Source organism: Danio rerio, chromosome 3 (assembly GCF_052040795.2).
Source record: "Danio rerio strain M-AB ecotype USA chromosome 3, GRCz13ab, whole genome shotgun sequence".
Taxonomy (NCBI): Eukaryota; Metazoa; Chordata; class Actinopteri; order Cypriniformes; family Danionidae; genus Danio; species Danio rerio.
In genome coordinates, this window is record NC_141023.1 from 22,841,573 (window position 1) to 22,855,810 (window position 14,238).

Consider the following 14,238-nt stretch of genomic DNA (forward strand, 5'->3'; position numbering starts at 1 on the left):
ACACCTCCGGCTCTTCGGAGAGCAGCAGTTGCCATGTGAACCGGTGCTGAGTCTGAGAGAAGCTCCTTCACACTGGAGCATTTGTGCTAAGAGGATCCAACATACTCTCACAAATATCCATGCCAGAAAATGGAGAAAAGAACATCCAGAAACAACTATTAAGCTAAAAAGAAAAAAAAGAAAAAAATGTTTCTTCAATAAATTCCTAGTTGTCACGACATACATCGTTTGCCAGAAAGCCAATCTCAAAGTGCACTATGCAAAGCTATTTACTCCAAGAAGGTGAACTCTAAAAAGGTTTCCCCCAGAACTGGAAAAGCAGTCTGTCACTTCAATTACAAAGTTTTACAAATTACAATATAAAAATAATAGAAACATTAAACTCTATTACTTTATTTAGGTAATGCATTCTTACTAATTTTGGATTACTTTTAGATTACTTTTGATTTAGATTAATTCACTTTTTTTACTTTGTCATTTTGTTTACTTATTTATTTTTATTTATATATATTTATTTTACTTATTATTATCTCCTAGATGTTTTAAAGGTATTGTTTTAATCGTTTAGTAAGTGTAACAATTAACAAGTCACCAAATTAGCAAATGTCACCATTATCTATTCCAAATTTGCTATTAGGGCTGGGCGATATTGCAAAAAAATGATCACAAATCACATTTCATATAATTTGATTTGGAATAATTGAATATTTTTTAAACGGTACATTTAGAAATAACAGTATTTTTTGTTATTTAACTTACCAACATTACTAAGGCAAATTGTTTTAATAGTCAAAAACAAAAATATTTAAACAAAAATATCTCATCTCTTTATAATAAAATAAACATATGTGTTAAAGGGACTCTTAAACTTGGTAAATAAAATGTTAAAAAGTGTGTGCAATGATAAAGGTAGATCAACAACTGTATGGTGTCGAAAATAATGATAGAGTAAACCTCTATAAACAAAAAAAACTATGATAATCAAATCTGAGCTTTCAAGTAAAGGAAATTACCATTATTCAAATACACATTGCAACATTACAAATTGTGATGTTGGATGAATACATTACCCCCTGTAATAAAAAATATTTCAGATATGGGAGCTAGTGGCTTAGATGCACAAGAAAAGAAACCTAAAAGCCCCTCTGGCGACATTCTTACATGCTTTTTTATTTTTACAGAAACTACATGAATCTTTTTTTATTAATATTGACAATGGTGTTCAGTCAGACCTATTTGGGATCACAGCAAAAGATACCATAAAAACCATGTACAATTTATATATGAAAGGTTTTGATCCACAAATGTTAAGGCTATTCAGCAGCTTCAAAGTTTTTGTTCAAATGTAAATAAAAGCTGAGAAACATATTTTTTCCATAATTTTGCCTTTCATTATGTACATCATCTTATTATCTTATGGGAGAACTTGCTGGTTGAGTAAAAGTAACTTTAGGTCAAAATTTGCCACGGGTATAAATGATATTGAGCTTAGGCATGGGCCGGTCTAAGATTCTGTCGGTATGATAACCTTGGATAAAAACATACCAGTTTTTTTCATTGTGATTACTGCTCTAAAACATTTTCTATTTAAATGTCTAAGTAAAAAAAAAAAAAAAAAAAAAATTCCTCTTTGAACACAATATATTTTATTTTGAGAAACATTTATATTGTTTTGGAGCAGTAAATTTGTCAGGCTAAATAACTCAAATAAATCATTGACTTCTGCTGTCCTCATTTGTTTCAAAAACACAGATTTCTTTACAATTTAAAATATCATTGTTGGATATCTTTTCTGCTGGAGATACTGTTGTTTGAAATAACTAAAGAAAAAAACATAAATAAAAAAAAACTTACATATACCTTAGAAACGATATAGCAGAAACGTTTGGCGTTTTTAAAACCGTGACATTTCCAAACCACAGAAAATGGTAATCATCCCTTGTCCAGGCTAGACGGTATGTTCACATTGACACAAGCAAAATCAAAGTACCATCTTTTTTTTTTCAAAACTTACTAAAATCAAGCTTTAGTCTGAAACTGTTTGCCAAAGCAGCCATTTATTGAAAAAGTCCAAAAGTGATTTTTCGAGCACCATTTTAATTTCAATATTAGCCCTAAAATCCAAACAAAAGCTACTTTGCATAAAAGCATCTACCAAACACAAAACTGCAATGATGCTTATTAGAAAATGGCATTGTTAGCCAAAGCCAAACTGTACTGGAATCAACGTTGAGCTCTATTTGCATAATGGCCGCTGAGTTATCAAAAAAGTTACCTATATGCATGAGTCAAATATTAAACACAATAACAAAAGCACTTAAGAAGACCCTGCTGTACATTAACACCCCCTCCATACACATAAACTCTCGTACAATGCAACCAACATATTAAAATGCACAAAGTCTGGGTGGACATCAGCTTCTCTCCAGCAGAGCTGCCCAGGTGCGTGGATAAGCACAATATGAGTGGGCGCAGCCATTAAGGATGAAGGAGGAGGAGGGGGAGAGGGTGACAGACTCAGAACGAAAGAGAGAGAGAGAGAGAAATATCTCGCTTTTCCTCATGATGTTATGTAAAGCCCTGCAAAGGGAGGCCAGTGAGTGGGCAGCCATTCCACTCTAATCCCTCACTCTTTTCAAAAGGGAAAAAAATGCCAGCATTCCTCCTACACAAACACAAAGTCTCCGGTTGCACTTCTCTCTCTTTTTTCTCAATCCCTCTATGCATTTATTTCTTTCTCCACACTTGCTACAGATTCTTTAAAACACCCTCAGGACAGCTTCGACCCACAGGAAAGCGGCACATTGAACACAGGGTGGTCTTTATACAGGCAGGCCTCAGACCAGAGACTGTCTACATCTCTGTTTACCTTCTGATGGAAAGCAACTCAGATCTAATAAGTGGAGAAGTCTTTGTGCATGTGATTCCAGAACTTGAGAAAATCATCAGAGCTGAAATTGCCATCACTGTGGAACCACAGGAGAATGAGCTCATGATGCTGACTGGCAACACAGAGAGCACACGGTCCAGAATCGTCAGTTGATGTGATGTGAAAAGCAGCAGACAAGGAGAAATATGAGGAGTCCATTTGGCCCTTGTAAGATGACGAGTTTCTATCCATTTAAACATTGCATTCGACACCAGTGAGGCCATAAAGCAACACAGCAGCTATATTACTTGAGTGAAACTATGGCAAGAAACAGATAACTTGTTTAATTTGCTAGGCCGATTACAGAATTAAGAACTCCAATGAGCCAAATCCCTTTAGTCAATCATAATCACATCGGCATTAAAGTCTGACTTCCAAACAGGTGATAGATATTATATTCATTATTTGTTAAATATAAATTTATATTTATATTTTATATATATAGCCCATTTATCTTTTACATTTCATTATTAAAATTATTTAAAAAATTTTATTATTACTTTTAATTTAATTTAACTTAATTTTAATTAAACAATATAATACTTTAATATAAAGCTTAATATATATTTTTTCTTTTAATCTTGTCATGTCATTAATAAAATAGTCCTCCAATTTCACTTAATTAAGCAATATATTATTTTTTATTTTTATGTGTATTACTCCACCCACATATAGTGACAGCAGATCAAAAAACTCACAACAGTTTGACAGATTTTGCAGCTGTTGGACAACACAATGTATTTTTGAGGCTTTTTAGCTGAGAATGTAGTTGTTTAGATTGCATCTATGCATTTTATTTATAAGGGGAGTGCGTATTTTAAATATTTATCATTTCTGAGATACAGCAAGCCGGCATCCGTTAACCTGACATCAGCCTGAGTAGAGCAGGCGGTTGAAGTTGTCCATCCACAAGATGGCGACAGAAACCGTATAATAAGTCCTTAGAGGAAAAAAGATCTGTGTATTTTCAAAGTACAGCTCATCAAAACATAAAAGCTGATCTCTCTTTTATACGATATACAGTAATTGTACACTGTAAAAAATGCAGGGTTCGACACAATTCATGTTGTCGCAACACAAATTGATTAAGTTAACTTAACCCTTTTGACAAATTAATGTGGATTGAATATAAAAAATTAAGTTATCCTAATGAAATCTCAAGAATTGTGTTGTTTCAGCTCATTTAAAATAAGTAGTCTGAACGAGCAAAAAAACGAGCGTGTTTGATTTTTTTTTATCTACACAATTATACTTATGACTGTTGTATAAACACAATATCACACAAGTAGCAGTACAATGAGGCTGTATTTCATTACTGGTGGGACAGTAAGGAACTCGGGTCTGTGACCTCATGTCAACGCATGCCTTCCACCAGTGTCGATATACAGCCATATCACACTGCTACTGCTATATATAAAATTACATTTATTAAATATGACCATTTATCAAGAAATGTTAATTTCACTTTCATTATTTAATTTAGGCAATATTATATCTTTATCCATAGCTTATTATGTATCACTTTATTGGACACATTTATGACATAGTTATTTTTTTATGTCAAATATATTTAACTGCTAAAAACTTAAATATTCACTAAAGCCATTGTTAATAACTGTTTTTCTGCTGTGAATGTGGTTTTCACAAGTACACACAGTATAAGAACTGCAAAAACATTTCAGCAAGCCACTAAAGCCCGGAAGCAAGAGTGAAGGAAAATCACAACCACTAACGAATCTCGTGGCTGTTCCACTGCTCTTGCCCTGCCCTCTTTAACTTTGTTCTGACACGCCAGCCAACAGAACTCCTCTTGCCTCTGGCTCACAACTGGAAGGCTAAAGGTAAACAAAGTTATGTAATGATCAACTTGCTAATCTCGGTTCAATGCGCCCTACAAAATCACCCCATTACACATTACAAGTCATTGCACACTCATCATCAGGTGTCCAAGCACATTCCACAGATAAAGTTGTTTTAAGGATGTGATGTCTTCAAATATAGCTAACAAAAGGATCCTGGTCTTGACATAGGTTGGGCAATTTGATGACATGTATTGTAGAGACAAACTAAAAAGTCTATCCATTTGTATTAGGCTCTATTGTTTATTTTGTGTAGTGCTGGGCAATATGGCAAAAGTGCAATCTCGGTAATTATTTTCCATATTGACCGATAGCGATATATTTTTCGATATCAGTGGTTAATGCTTTCAGATTTAAAAGAGTATCCCAACAATGACTGAAGCCACAAAATTTAGAGGGTCAAGTAAATAGCATAACTTACTTTTGGCTGATAAATTTTCCGTGCCCGAAAATTCGGTACATCTCTAAAATCAACACACTTTTAGATACTCGTTGTTGCACACTTCTGCTGTGTGATTGGCTCTTAGATTCTACAATATTCTGTAAAAAGTCCTGAGTTAATCATTGTTATTGACAAATTTAATCCCGATTCGATATTATATGGAAATTATATTTTGTGGTGAAACAAAATACATTGGTTATGGTAATACTGTATCATAATTTATAAGTGTGCAATATTATGCACGCCGTTATAGGTATGAAGACAGAAATATGAAATTTTAATATGAAAAGCATTATGAGAAAGTTGCAATCTTGAATGTACATTGATTATATTTTACATTGATTATATTTTATATAGCCCTACCGATGAGATATATAAAAAAAAAAAACAAGCGGCAACCTCCCGCTCTCCCTCGTGATGTAAATACGGAAGTAACTGAAACTGCAATTCATCGAGATACCACTAGTCCTGGCTTAATTAGAGCAAATTTCTATTGACCCTACTGTTAAAATGGCCAAATTTATAGCAGAAAAAAGGTGTTTACAGCCTGGTACAAAGAACGATTTTGGTTCATATAGCAAATATTACCCTTCACGACAACTGTGAGAGGGGTGAATTTTTTTTAAAACTCATCCGTTTCCTTTATATTAAGTTATATTAAGTCTGCATAATTAAGGTGCCACTTGAGTGGCAGCTAGGTCTAGCTGGTCGCCGTCACTTCACCTCAGCTGATTCCGGCTGATTATTCGCTGAACTCAGCATATACATCCTATTTTGTTTTCTTTTATGTGGCTTTACATAGTCAACTGCTTTTTGATATTGCCTACAATTATCAGATGATATGGCATGCTGTGTGCACTTTATAGTGTTCACAAACTATTCATGTGGCCTCCATTTCCCAGGTGAGTAAAATTATACATTTATGTGTCATATCTATAAATGTATTTGTTTTACTTTAGATCATTTATCATTTATAATTTTCTTTAAAACTGTAATGCACTTCAGAATCTGACAGATTGATTATGTAGGCTATAAAACTGGTGTCTGAAGCGTTGCCATATAGTGTTATGCCTGAATTTCACAAAAAGCCTTGCATTTATTAACACAGACTATATTTTAAGTATTTGGAAGTCATTCCTCATAGGAAAACGTCATAAGAACAATGTTTAGTGGCTCAATGTTTTACAGTAATGTTTTTAAAAGACTGAACACTTTATCGATGTAGTACACAACCAAGCACATGTGGTCATAACACAAATGAGTTGCAGGTAGTGAAGTATTAAGCGTTTCTCCCAAAGAAAAGCCAGTCTAAGCAATCTAAGCAATGTGATCCAGTTCACATAAAAATTGTTTTTACATAATATTATAAGGTCACCAAATTAATATTTCAACTTGTAAAGACATAATGCAAAATCTAGAAGCATCTACAAAGTGCGTCTATCTACAGTCGCTCAAGGGTCAACAGCTGCTCTGTTTGTCTTAACACTGATGAACTGCACTAGGACTGATATGTAAGCAGTGTCTTCTTTCAACATATTACCTCTTGACCCTGGATCAGTGGACTTCCTTTAGCCCATAATCCACAGTCACTCTATGGACCAAAACACTAGATGAGACAAATTGCAAGTCCATTGTTGTCTAATCCAGGATTAGTGGCACTTTTGCAAAATTTCCTGAAAAATGACAAACTGTAAAGAAAAAAGGCCAGTCTAATCTAGAAGCAAGGCATCCCCTTCATATAAAAAAGGAAGTAAAACAGGTTGAGACTGAGGCCAAATGTCTCAGTCTGCGACACAAAACTGAAATCTCTCTGATTTGCTCTATATAAAGCTGAAATTCAATATAATTAGTTTAAAATCACCAAAAATCAAAGCGACACCAAATGAAAGAAAGTCATGGCAGCACTTAAGAGGTTAGCAATAGATCACATGCAGCATGCTTTGAAAAGAAATGAAGCACTTCTTGAGTGGACTTGATTTGAAATCATTAATGCAATGATTCAGGTCACTTTTACAGTCAAGACAAGTGTGTTTCAATGCAAAACTCAATCCCAGATAAAAAAATATATATAGAAAATTAACATAAAAAAATGAACAGCCTCTTGTGAAAGTGCATAAGTTGTGCTGGAATAAATGTTTTGTCTCAACAATTAATGCTCCATTTTAATGTGATGTTGGCAAAAGTCAAAGTAGACATTGTTCACAGGCAGCCAATGAACAAAACCGGCTGGCATTATATATGTAACAGATCAATAAAGAATGGTTTCAGAAATGAAAATAAAACTCATGATGACTTTTTTTTATGCACAAAACAATATTACATAATTTGCAATGAAAGCACGGTTTCCATCCAATGAGTCAAAGAGAATATCTACACTTTCTGATAAACTGATGCCAAATATCAAAAGGATAAATGAAATTCGCTGCAGTGATTGATTGGTTTGATTACAACCATTAGTTTGATAAGAAATTATAATTGAAATCACATACTACAGTAGAGCTATGCGAGAATAGTTTAATTTGATCTTGTGATTTTGTATGAAGCCATGATGTTACAGTACAGAAAAACAACTTCTGCTATATCTTGAACAATCGAGAAGCTCTCAAGACCATAAATAAACATCACATCCTTTTGATTTTCACAGTAAAAACATCAAGAATCTTTCACAGAAATCAGTACAGGCTTTCACAGAAGCAAGGGAAGGTCATTTTTGTTTTGTTACAAGCTGTTCACACACTGTTCTATAGAAAAATGGACTATTACATTTTTTAAAAATCACATTAGGCCCATTTTAAAAAAAGTAGTTCATCGAAAAATGAACATTTACTCACGTTCAAATGGTTCCAGCCCAAGTGTCTTTATTCTGTCATACACAAAAGTAGATCTTTTGAAAGAGTGTTGGAAACTATGAGCCACTAACATCCAAAAAATTTGAAACATGCTATGGAAGTCAACGGCTACCTAACTTCTTCATTATTATTTTTTTAAAGTTCTTAACAAAATTTAAGCATGTTTTGAACAAAAAATGTGTGATTATATTATTATTATTATATTATTTTATTTTTTTGGGTAAAAACGCTCCCTTTAAATGGGATTCTGCCAATTTTTTATTGGGATCCTTCCAATAAAAGTGCTTAAAAATAAATACATTTTCCTGTCAAATTGACTCTTATTTTAAGACATTTTTCTTGATTTAGCATAAATCCACTTATCTTTGATAGATTTTAAAACAAATATCTAGGCCATTTTGTTTCTCGGGTAAATGAATAGAAAATATTGGTGTTGGTTATCAAGATAGATAGATAACTACTCAAAAACAAGACAAAATTATCGAATAAAGTCTGTGTAAACTGGAAGTTGCTGAGACTTTTAGTTTAGTATGTTGATGTAATGCCTACTGTCAATGTTATATCATTGAGTATGTTTACATGGACACCAATATTTTCATTTTAATTACAATCCGATACACTAAACAGAATCAGATTGAGACATGTGGAGTATGCCAGTTTTAGTTGCATTATTGTTATTGAAGTGCAGTTCAAACATGCAAACACCTTAATCAAACTATTACCGTCATGTAGGACTTTTCGCCGCATTTTGCGATAGGGTAGTTTATACACACACGGTGGTTTTACACTATTCTCTGCACCTACTGAGTCAGGGAAAAACTCCAGATACCTGCATCGTGAAATGACCAAACAGCATGCGGTATCGAATTCCTTTAAAACAACACTCTATCAGCAGTTCATACTCGCATCCAATATCTTGCTTATCACAGGGTGGAATGTTCCTGAATGAAAGTGAAAGTGCCAAACAGCAGTTAAAGTTCACAAATTAAAAATGAAACACCAGAAATTACATGAAACTCCTGAGGAAATGTGATAGCATGATGACGTTTATCATATTACTGTATGTGCTGTAACATGTAAAACGGGATCATGATAGGAACATTCAAAAAGCAACTCATGGTGTAAAGCAGCAGAAGGATTCCTAACCCACTTGATATAGTTGTGTCCTAAATTACAAGAATATTGTGAAAATATATTTGTATTTTTTTCTAAAGCCCTCCAAAAAGATCTTGAATCATGTCCACTTATAACTGTTCTTGGGATATTTAGTAACTTAGAGATGTTTAATCAATATGAAAGACAAGCAATGTTATTTGATATGGTAATTATCAAAAGGGTGATTTTGAGAATGTGGACAAATGTACCTAAATTTGGTATGTGGGGTAGAGATATCGTAAACATGCTTGTTTTAGCGAGGTTGAGATATATCAATAATGACAAATTTAAGATATTTGATAAAACATGGGGACAGTTATTGGAACACATTAATGCAAACTAATGACCCCTGTCAATAACATAGCAATTAAAGATTAAGTGTAATCGATATTCACTATTCATAAGCTATAATGTTTTTAATAATGTGCCCAATCTATTATTTGCCAATAAAACTATTGTCAGGATCATGCATTTTTCTGGTAATACAAGAATAATGTTACTTTATAATTGCTTTTATTCATGCATTACCTGACCAGCTAAATTATATTTTGCTTTTATATGCATTTTTCCCTCTGTGTTCTCTTGTCCTGTCATAGGTTAGTGTTTTTATGTATTGTATTTTATATGTATTATTATTGTATTGTATTGAATTGTATTTTTTTTCTTCTCTTCTATATTTTGTTGTAGCTTTGTTGTAGTTTAAAAAAAAAAGCAAACAGCACATAAATAATCATTTAAAAATAAAGCAACTCATGTAAAGACCTTAATCATACTATTGTCTTATTCAGATTAAGGTACATAATTTGATTACATATGTCCATGTAAACGTAGTCAGCGTCTCATAGCAAACTAAAAGTAAGAGGAGCCTGTTAAACTGATATCAACAAACAAATGATCCGAATTTGTTTGGAAATTACCAATTAACTAGCACAGATTAATAGTTCACCTAAAGAATACCAATGTGTCCTTGCAAAATAAACACTGTCAATTTTGATTGCATGTGGACTTTAAGAAAAAAAATCTAAATTTATCACTCCAGGAAAAAAAAGCAGCTCAGCAAAAAAGGCAGAACTTGTCTATCCATCATCATCATTTACCTTAAATAAAAAAGGCATGTCATCATTTACAATATATCCTAATAACACTGAAGCAAAGCAAGCGGCTTGTCAGCCCAGTGATTTCACATCAAGCATAATACTCTCTTAATGCACCGGCATACTGGTAAAATCCCTGCTGTTTCCATGGTTACTTCACAAAAACACTCGGATGCACATGTGTGGTGCGAACTGCTGCACTGAGGCTGCAAAGCATCACTGCCAATGAATGTGTGGGAGAGCCATTCTTCACAGCATAAAAGTCCTGGAACTTACAGCCGCACGTAACATGTATGCACTTGTTACAGACGGCCCATTCCCATCACAATACATCACAATTTGTCATTTCCCTGTAAAACTTCCTTTGTCTGAGATCAAAATAACAATCCCCTCATTTGGCACAGGAACTGATTTGTTCATGGTGTTTTCTACATACAGGTGCTCGGTGCTCTATGTAGGTGTCAAGTGTGGGTGGTAGGTGCTTGTCAGTTCATGAAACATCCATAACACCAATTTGAGGAAAACACAAAGGAAAGCACCGTGGAAACATCTAATGTTTTTATTCTCTTGTCAGAAGGAAAAACCCAAGCACCGCCCTACTTGTAGATAGTCCCAGACAGTTCCTCATTAGTGATAGGAGCTGTTATTGACAAATGTGAAAGCACTTTGCTTTATGACATCACTACATGTGACCTTTTGATTTGACCTTTTAAATGTTACCAGTGGTCAATGAAACTCAAGGTTTACAACTAGTCTTGCTAGGATAGTAGTCTACTGTCAAACCACCAGTGACGTAAAGTAAAAAATTACAATGACTCAAATTACTGTAATTGAGTAGTTTTTCTCAGGAATAGTAATTTACTGAGTAGTTTTAAAAATGTGTACTTTTACTTTTGCTTGAGTACATTTTACTGCAGTATTGGTACTTTTACTCCACTACTTTCCTTCAACCTGCAGTCATTGCTTTATTATTTCTTGTCTATGAGGATTAAAAGATTCAGTCCTGTGATTCCTGTCAGATCGCACATTAAAGGTAAATTGCATCATAATGAACTACCTCAAGACATGGCTGATTTATAATTACAACAAACTGTTTGCAACCATTAAAAGTGTCCAAGAAAATGTCCAAAATCGTACACGCATTGACCTAAAGACTGTTTAGATGCATGTCACTGATGACAAGATGACGGTTGTTTACTGTATGATGATCGAAATGGCTTTAAACACCCAGCAGGCACAAGATATCAACATGACCTCAGATTGACGTTGCACCCCAACATCGTGGGGATGTTGCATTTTGTTTGGAAAGGAAATCAGGCTGACGTCAGAACTCAGCATCAGGCCGACGTCCAACCTAAAAATCAACCAAATATCAACATCTAATGATGTTACAGCTTGTTGTTGTGTAGATGTTGGATTTTGGTTGCCATAATTGATGAATAAACATCAGTATTTGACATTTAAAAGATGTTGGATTAAGATGTTGGCTCAACGTTGGATTTTTGTCACTTTCTAACACCATCTGTTTTAAACTCTTGTGATCCTTTGCCTTTCTGAGAGAGCCCAGGTGTGACAAAGTCGTTATTTGACATCAAAATAACATTGTCCTTAGATGTTGGCTAGACATTGAATTTTGGTCACCTGACATCACAAACTAAATCGAGCCTAATAGTAACATCTTATGACGTTGTTTGCCTGACGGGCAACAACTAAATGTACTGCAGAATGTTACGTTTACACACATCCTCAAACTCCATGTAAATGCATCAGCTTTTTACAGCGTAATACTCACTCTTAAGTACTTTTAAAAGGTCTTTTTACTCATTCTTTGAGTGATTTTACAACAGATACTATATATATATATATATACAAATGACATGAAGCTGTTCATATATCAGCCTACCAGCCTACTAAGGCAGCTCAAATACTATTTGTACGAATAGATTATTCTTGCAAAAAGCAATGAATAACACCTTTAACCATAGAGATAAAGTAAATAGCAGAATAGCTTCTGCACAATATGACGTAAGTGCCAACTAGTTGTTAACTGTGATTCAGTTTACAAAGTAGAGCTTCTCCCGAAAATGTAGTTGTGAGAGCAGAAACTTTAAGGAAGTCAGTCTGGTTGTGTTAATGAAAACATTAAGATCTGGTTGCACTCTGGTACGGCACACCTATTTTTCACAATTTAATCAATTCCTGATAAAATGAAGTCCTGCCCTACAAGTTTTTCTAGTTACCTGACTCATATTTTTCCAAAGTAAAATGTGTTACAAATGCTGTATCTTGTTGACTTTTCTAAAATGTTTTTTACTTCAAACATCACCTAAAACTAATTGCTAATGGCCAGGGGCGAACCTAACCAATAAACGAAGTAAGCAGCCGCTTAGGGCCCCAGGGAATAAGGAGGCTTCGACCAATGTCAAGAAGCCTATAGTAATCATATAGCTCTAGCTCTTTTATAAATTTTCTATCATATGTTGTAAAAATCTGTCAATAAAAATTAAGATTTTAATGTTATTACTTATTTTCAAAACCACAGGGGGCATGAATAGTGGAACAATTGTGAGCTTGTTAAGAAAGGGCCTGTTCAAATAAAAGAATATTTGGTTACTATACGGAGGAAAAATGACAGTGCTATGCATTTTTGTTGTTGCATCTTCGGTAACTGGTCCAATATGTTCAGTGCCAATGGGCACAGTTTATTAAAAAAATTATAATAAAAACTAATCTACAGAGGAATATGTACAGAGAAATAGAATGTTTTGAGTTTTAATGGGACCCAGTACATACAATTGCTTAGGGCCCCAAATCTCTAAGTCCACCCCTGCTTATGGCATCCACATAAGGCATGAACAGGCAACCATTTTAAAGTTAAAAATGTGTTAATTAGCTACAGCACCACTATCAGGACGTTATTATCTGACCGCTAACTATCATTATATTCCCAGTCCAGTAAACAGAATGTACCCCTTATTTTCACTTGGTTACCATTGGGTTCCTTTTGGCATCCAAATATTAAAAAACTGGTAACGTTCTCAGTAACATATTTTTTACAGAGCCAAAAACTAACTTTCCTAAAAAGTTGCAGGAAGAACCTGAAAGCGAACTTTATTTTTAATTAAGGAAAACCTTCCTGACAGACTAACAAAGCGCGTTCTGGCAACCAAAAATGATCAGCTGAGTAACGTATGAAATTTGTTACATCTGTGCAATATGCAAACTTAAACAACTAAATGAAATGTAATTTTGAAAATATTTAAATAAATAGATTTTTTAAAGAAATGTCCAAAGTAATTTTTTACATGAAAATGCAGTTTCAAGTTGATATAATTTTGGATTGTGGCATAACATAAAAAAGCAAGATAAAATAACCAGCAAATTAATAAATATCATGTGCAATTTATGGAGAAGCTCATTACAGTGATTAACATGATTATGATATTTAATCTGCAACTTATTTTTGTAAAACATAATTGATCTACACTATAATTGCTTATGTCACTTAAAATGTAAATACATATGCACAAACACTAAGAATATATTTGCATTAAAGTCGAAATATAATAAAATGTATGCTTTTAAGAAAATGTGTCACTGGGGTAGGTTGACACTAATACTTTTTTAAATATTAGTCATTGCTTGAAATATTTCTCATCTGGATCCACTTTAATCCAGTTTTAATTAGTTTATATTAATATAAACATGATTATTATTACTATAACGAATACACAATATTACTTTATAAGCTAAATTATAAACTTTCCTGAGACCCTAGAACTTTTCCTTCTCCCTAGTTAACCGTAATGGCAAAAAAATCACCATGAGAATATCGATATTTGTGAAAGTGAATTTGAAGTGCAAAATAACAGAGTAGCCTAGTATGGAAATGTGATAGCATCACACAATA

General features: G+C 33.6%; 1 protein-coding gene across 4 annotated transcripts in view; it reads right to left on the minus strand.

Annotated features, from left to right (window-relative positions):
• The window catches only part of rapgefl1 (Rap guanine nucleotide exchange factor (GEF)-like 1), a 77,878-nt gene that overhangs the window by 62,426 nt on the left and 1,214 nt on the right, over nt 1-14,238 (minus strand). The window lies entirely within an intron of this gene.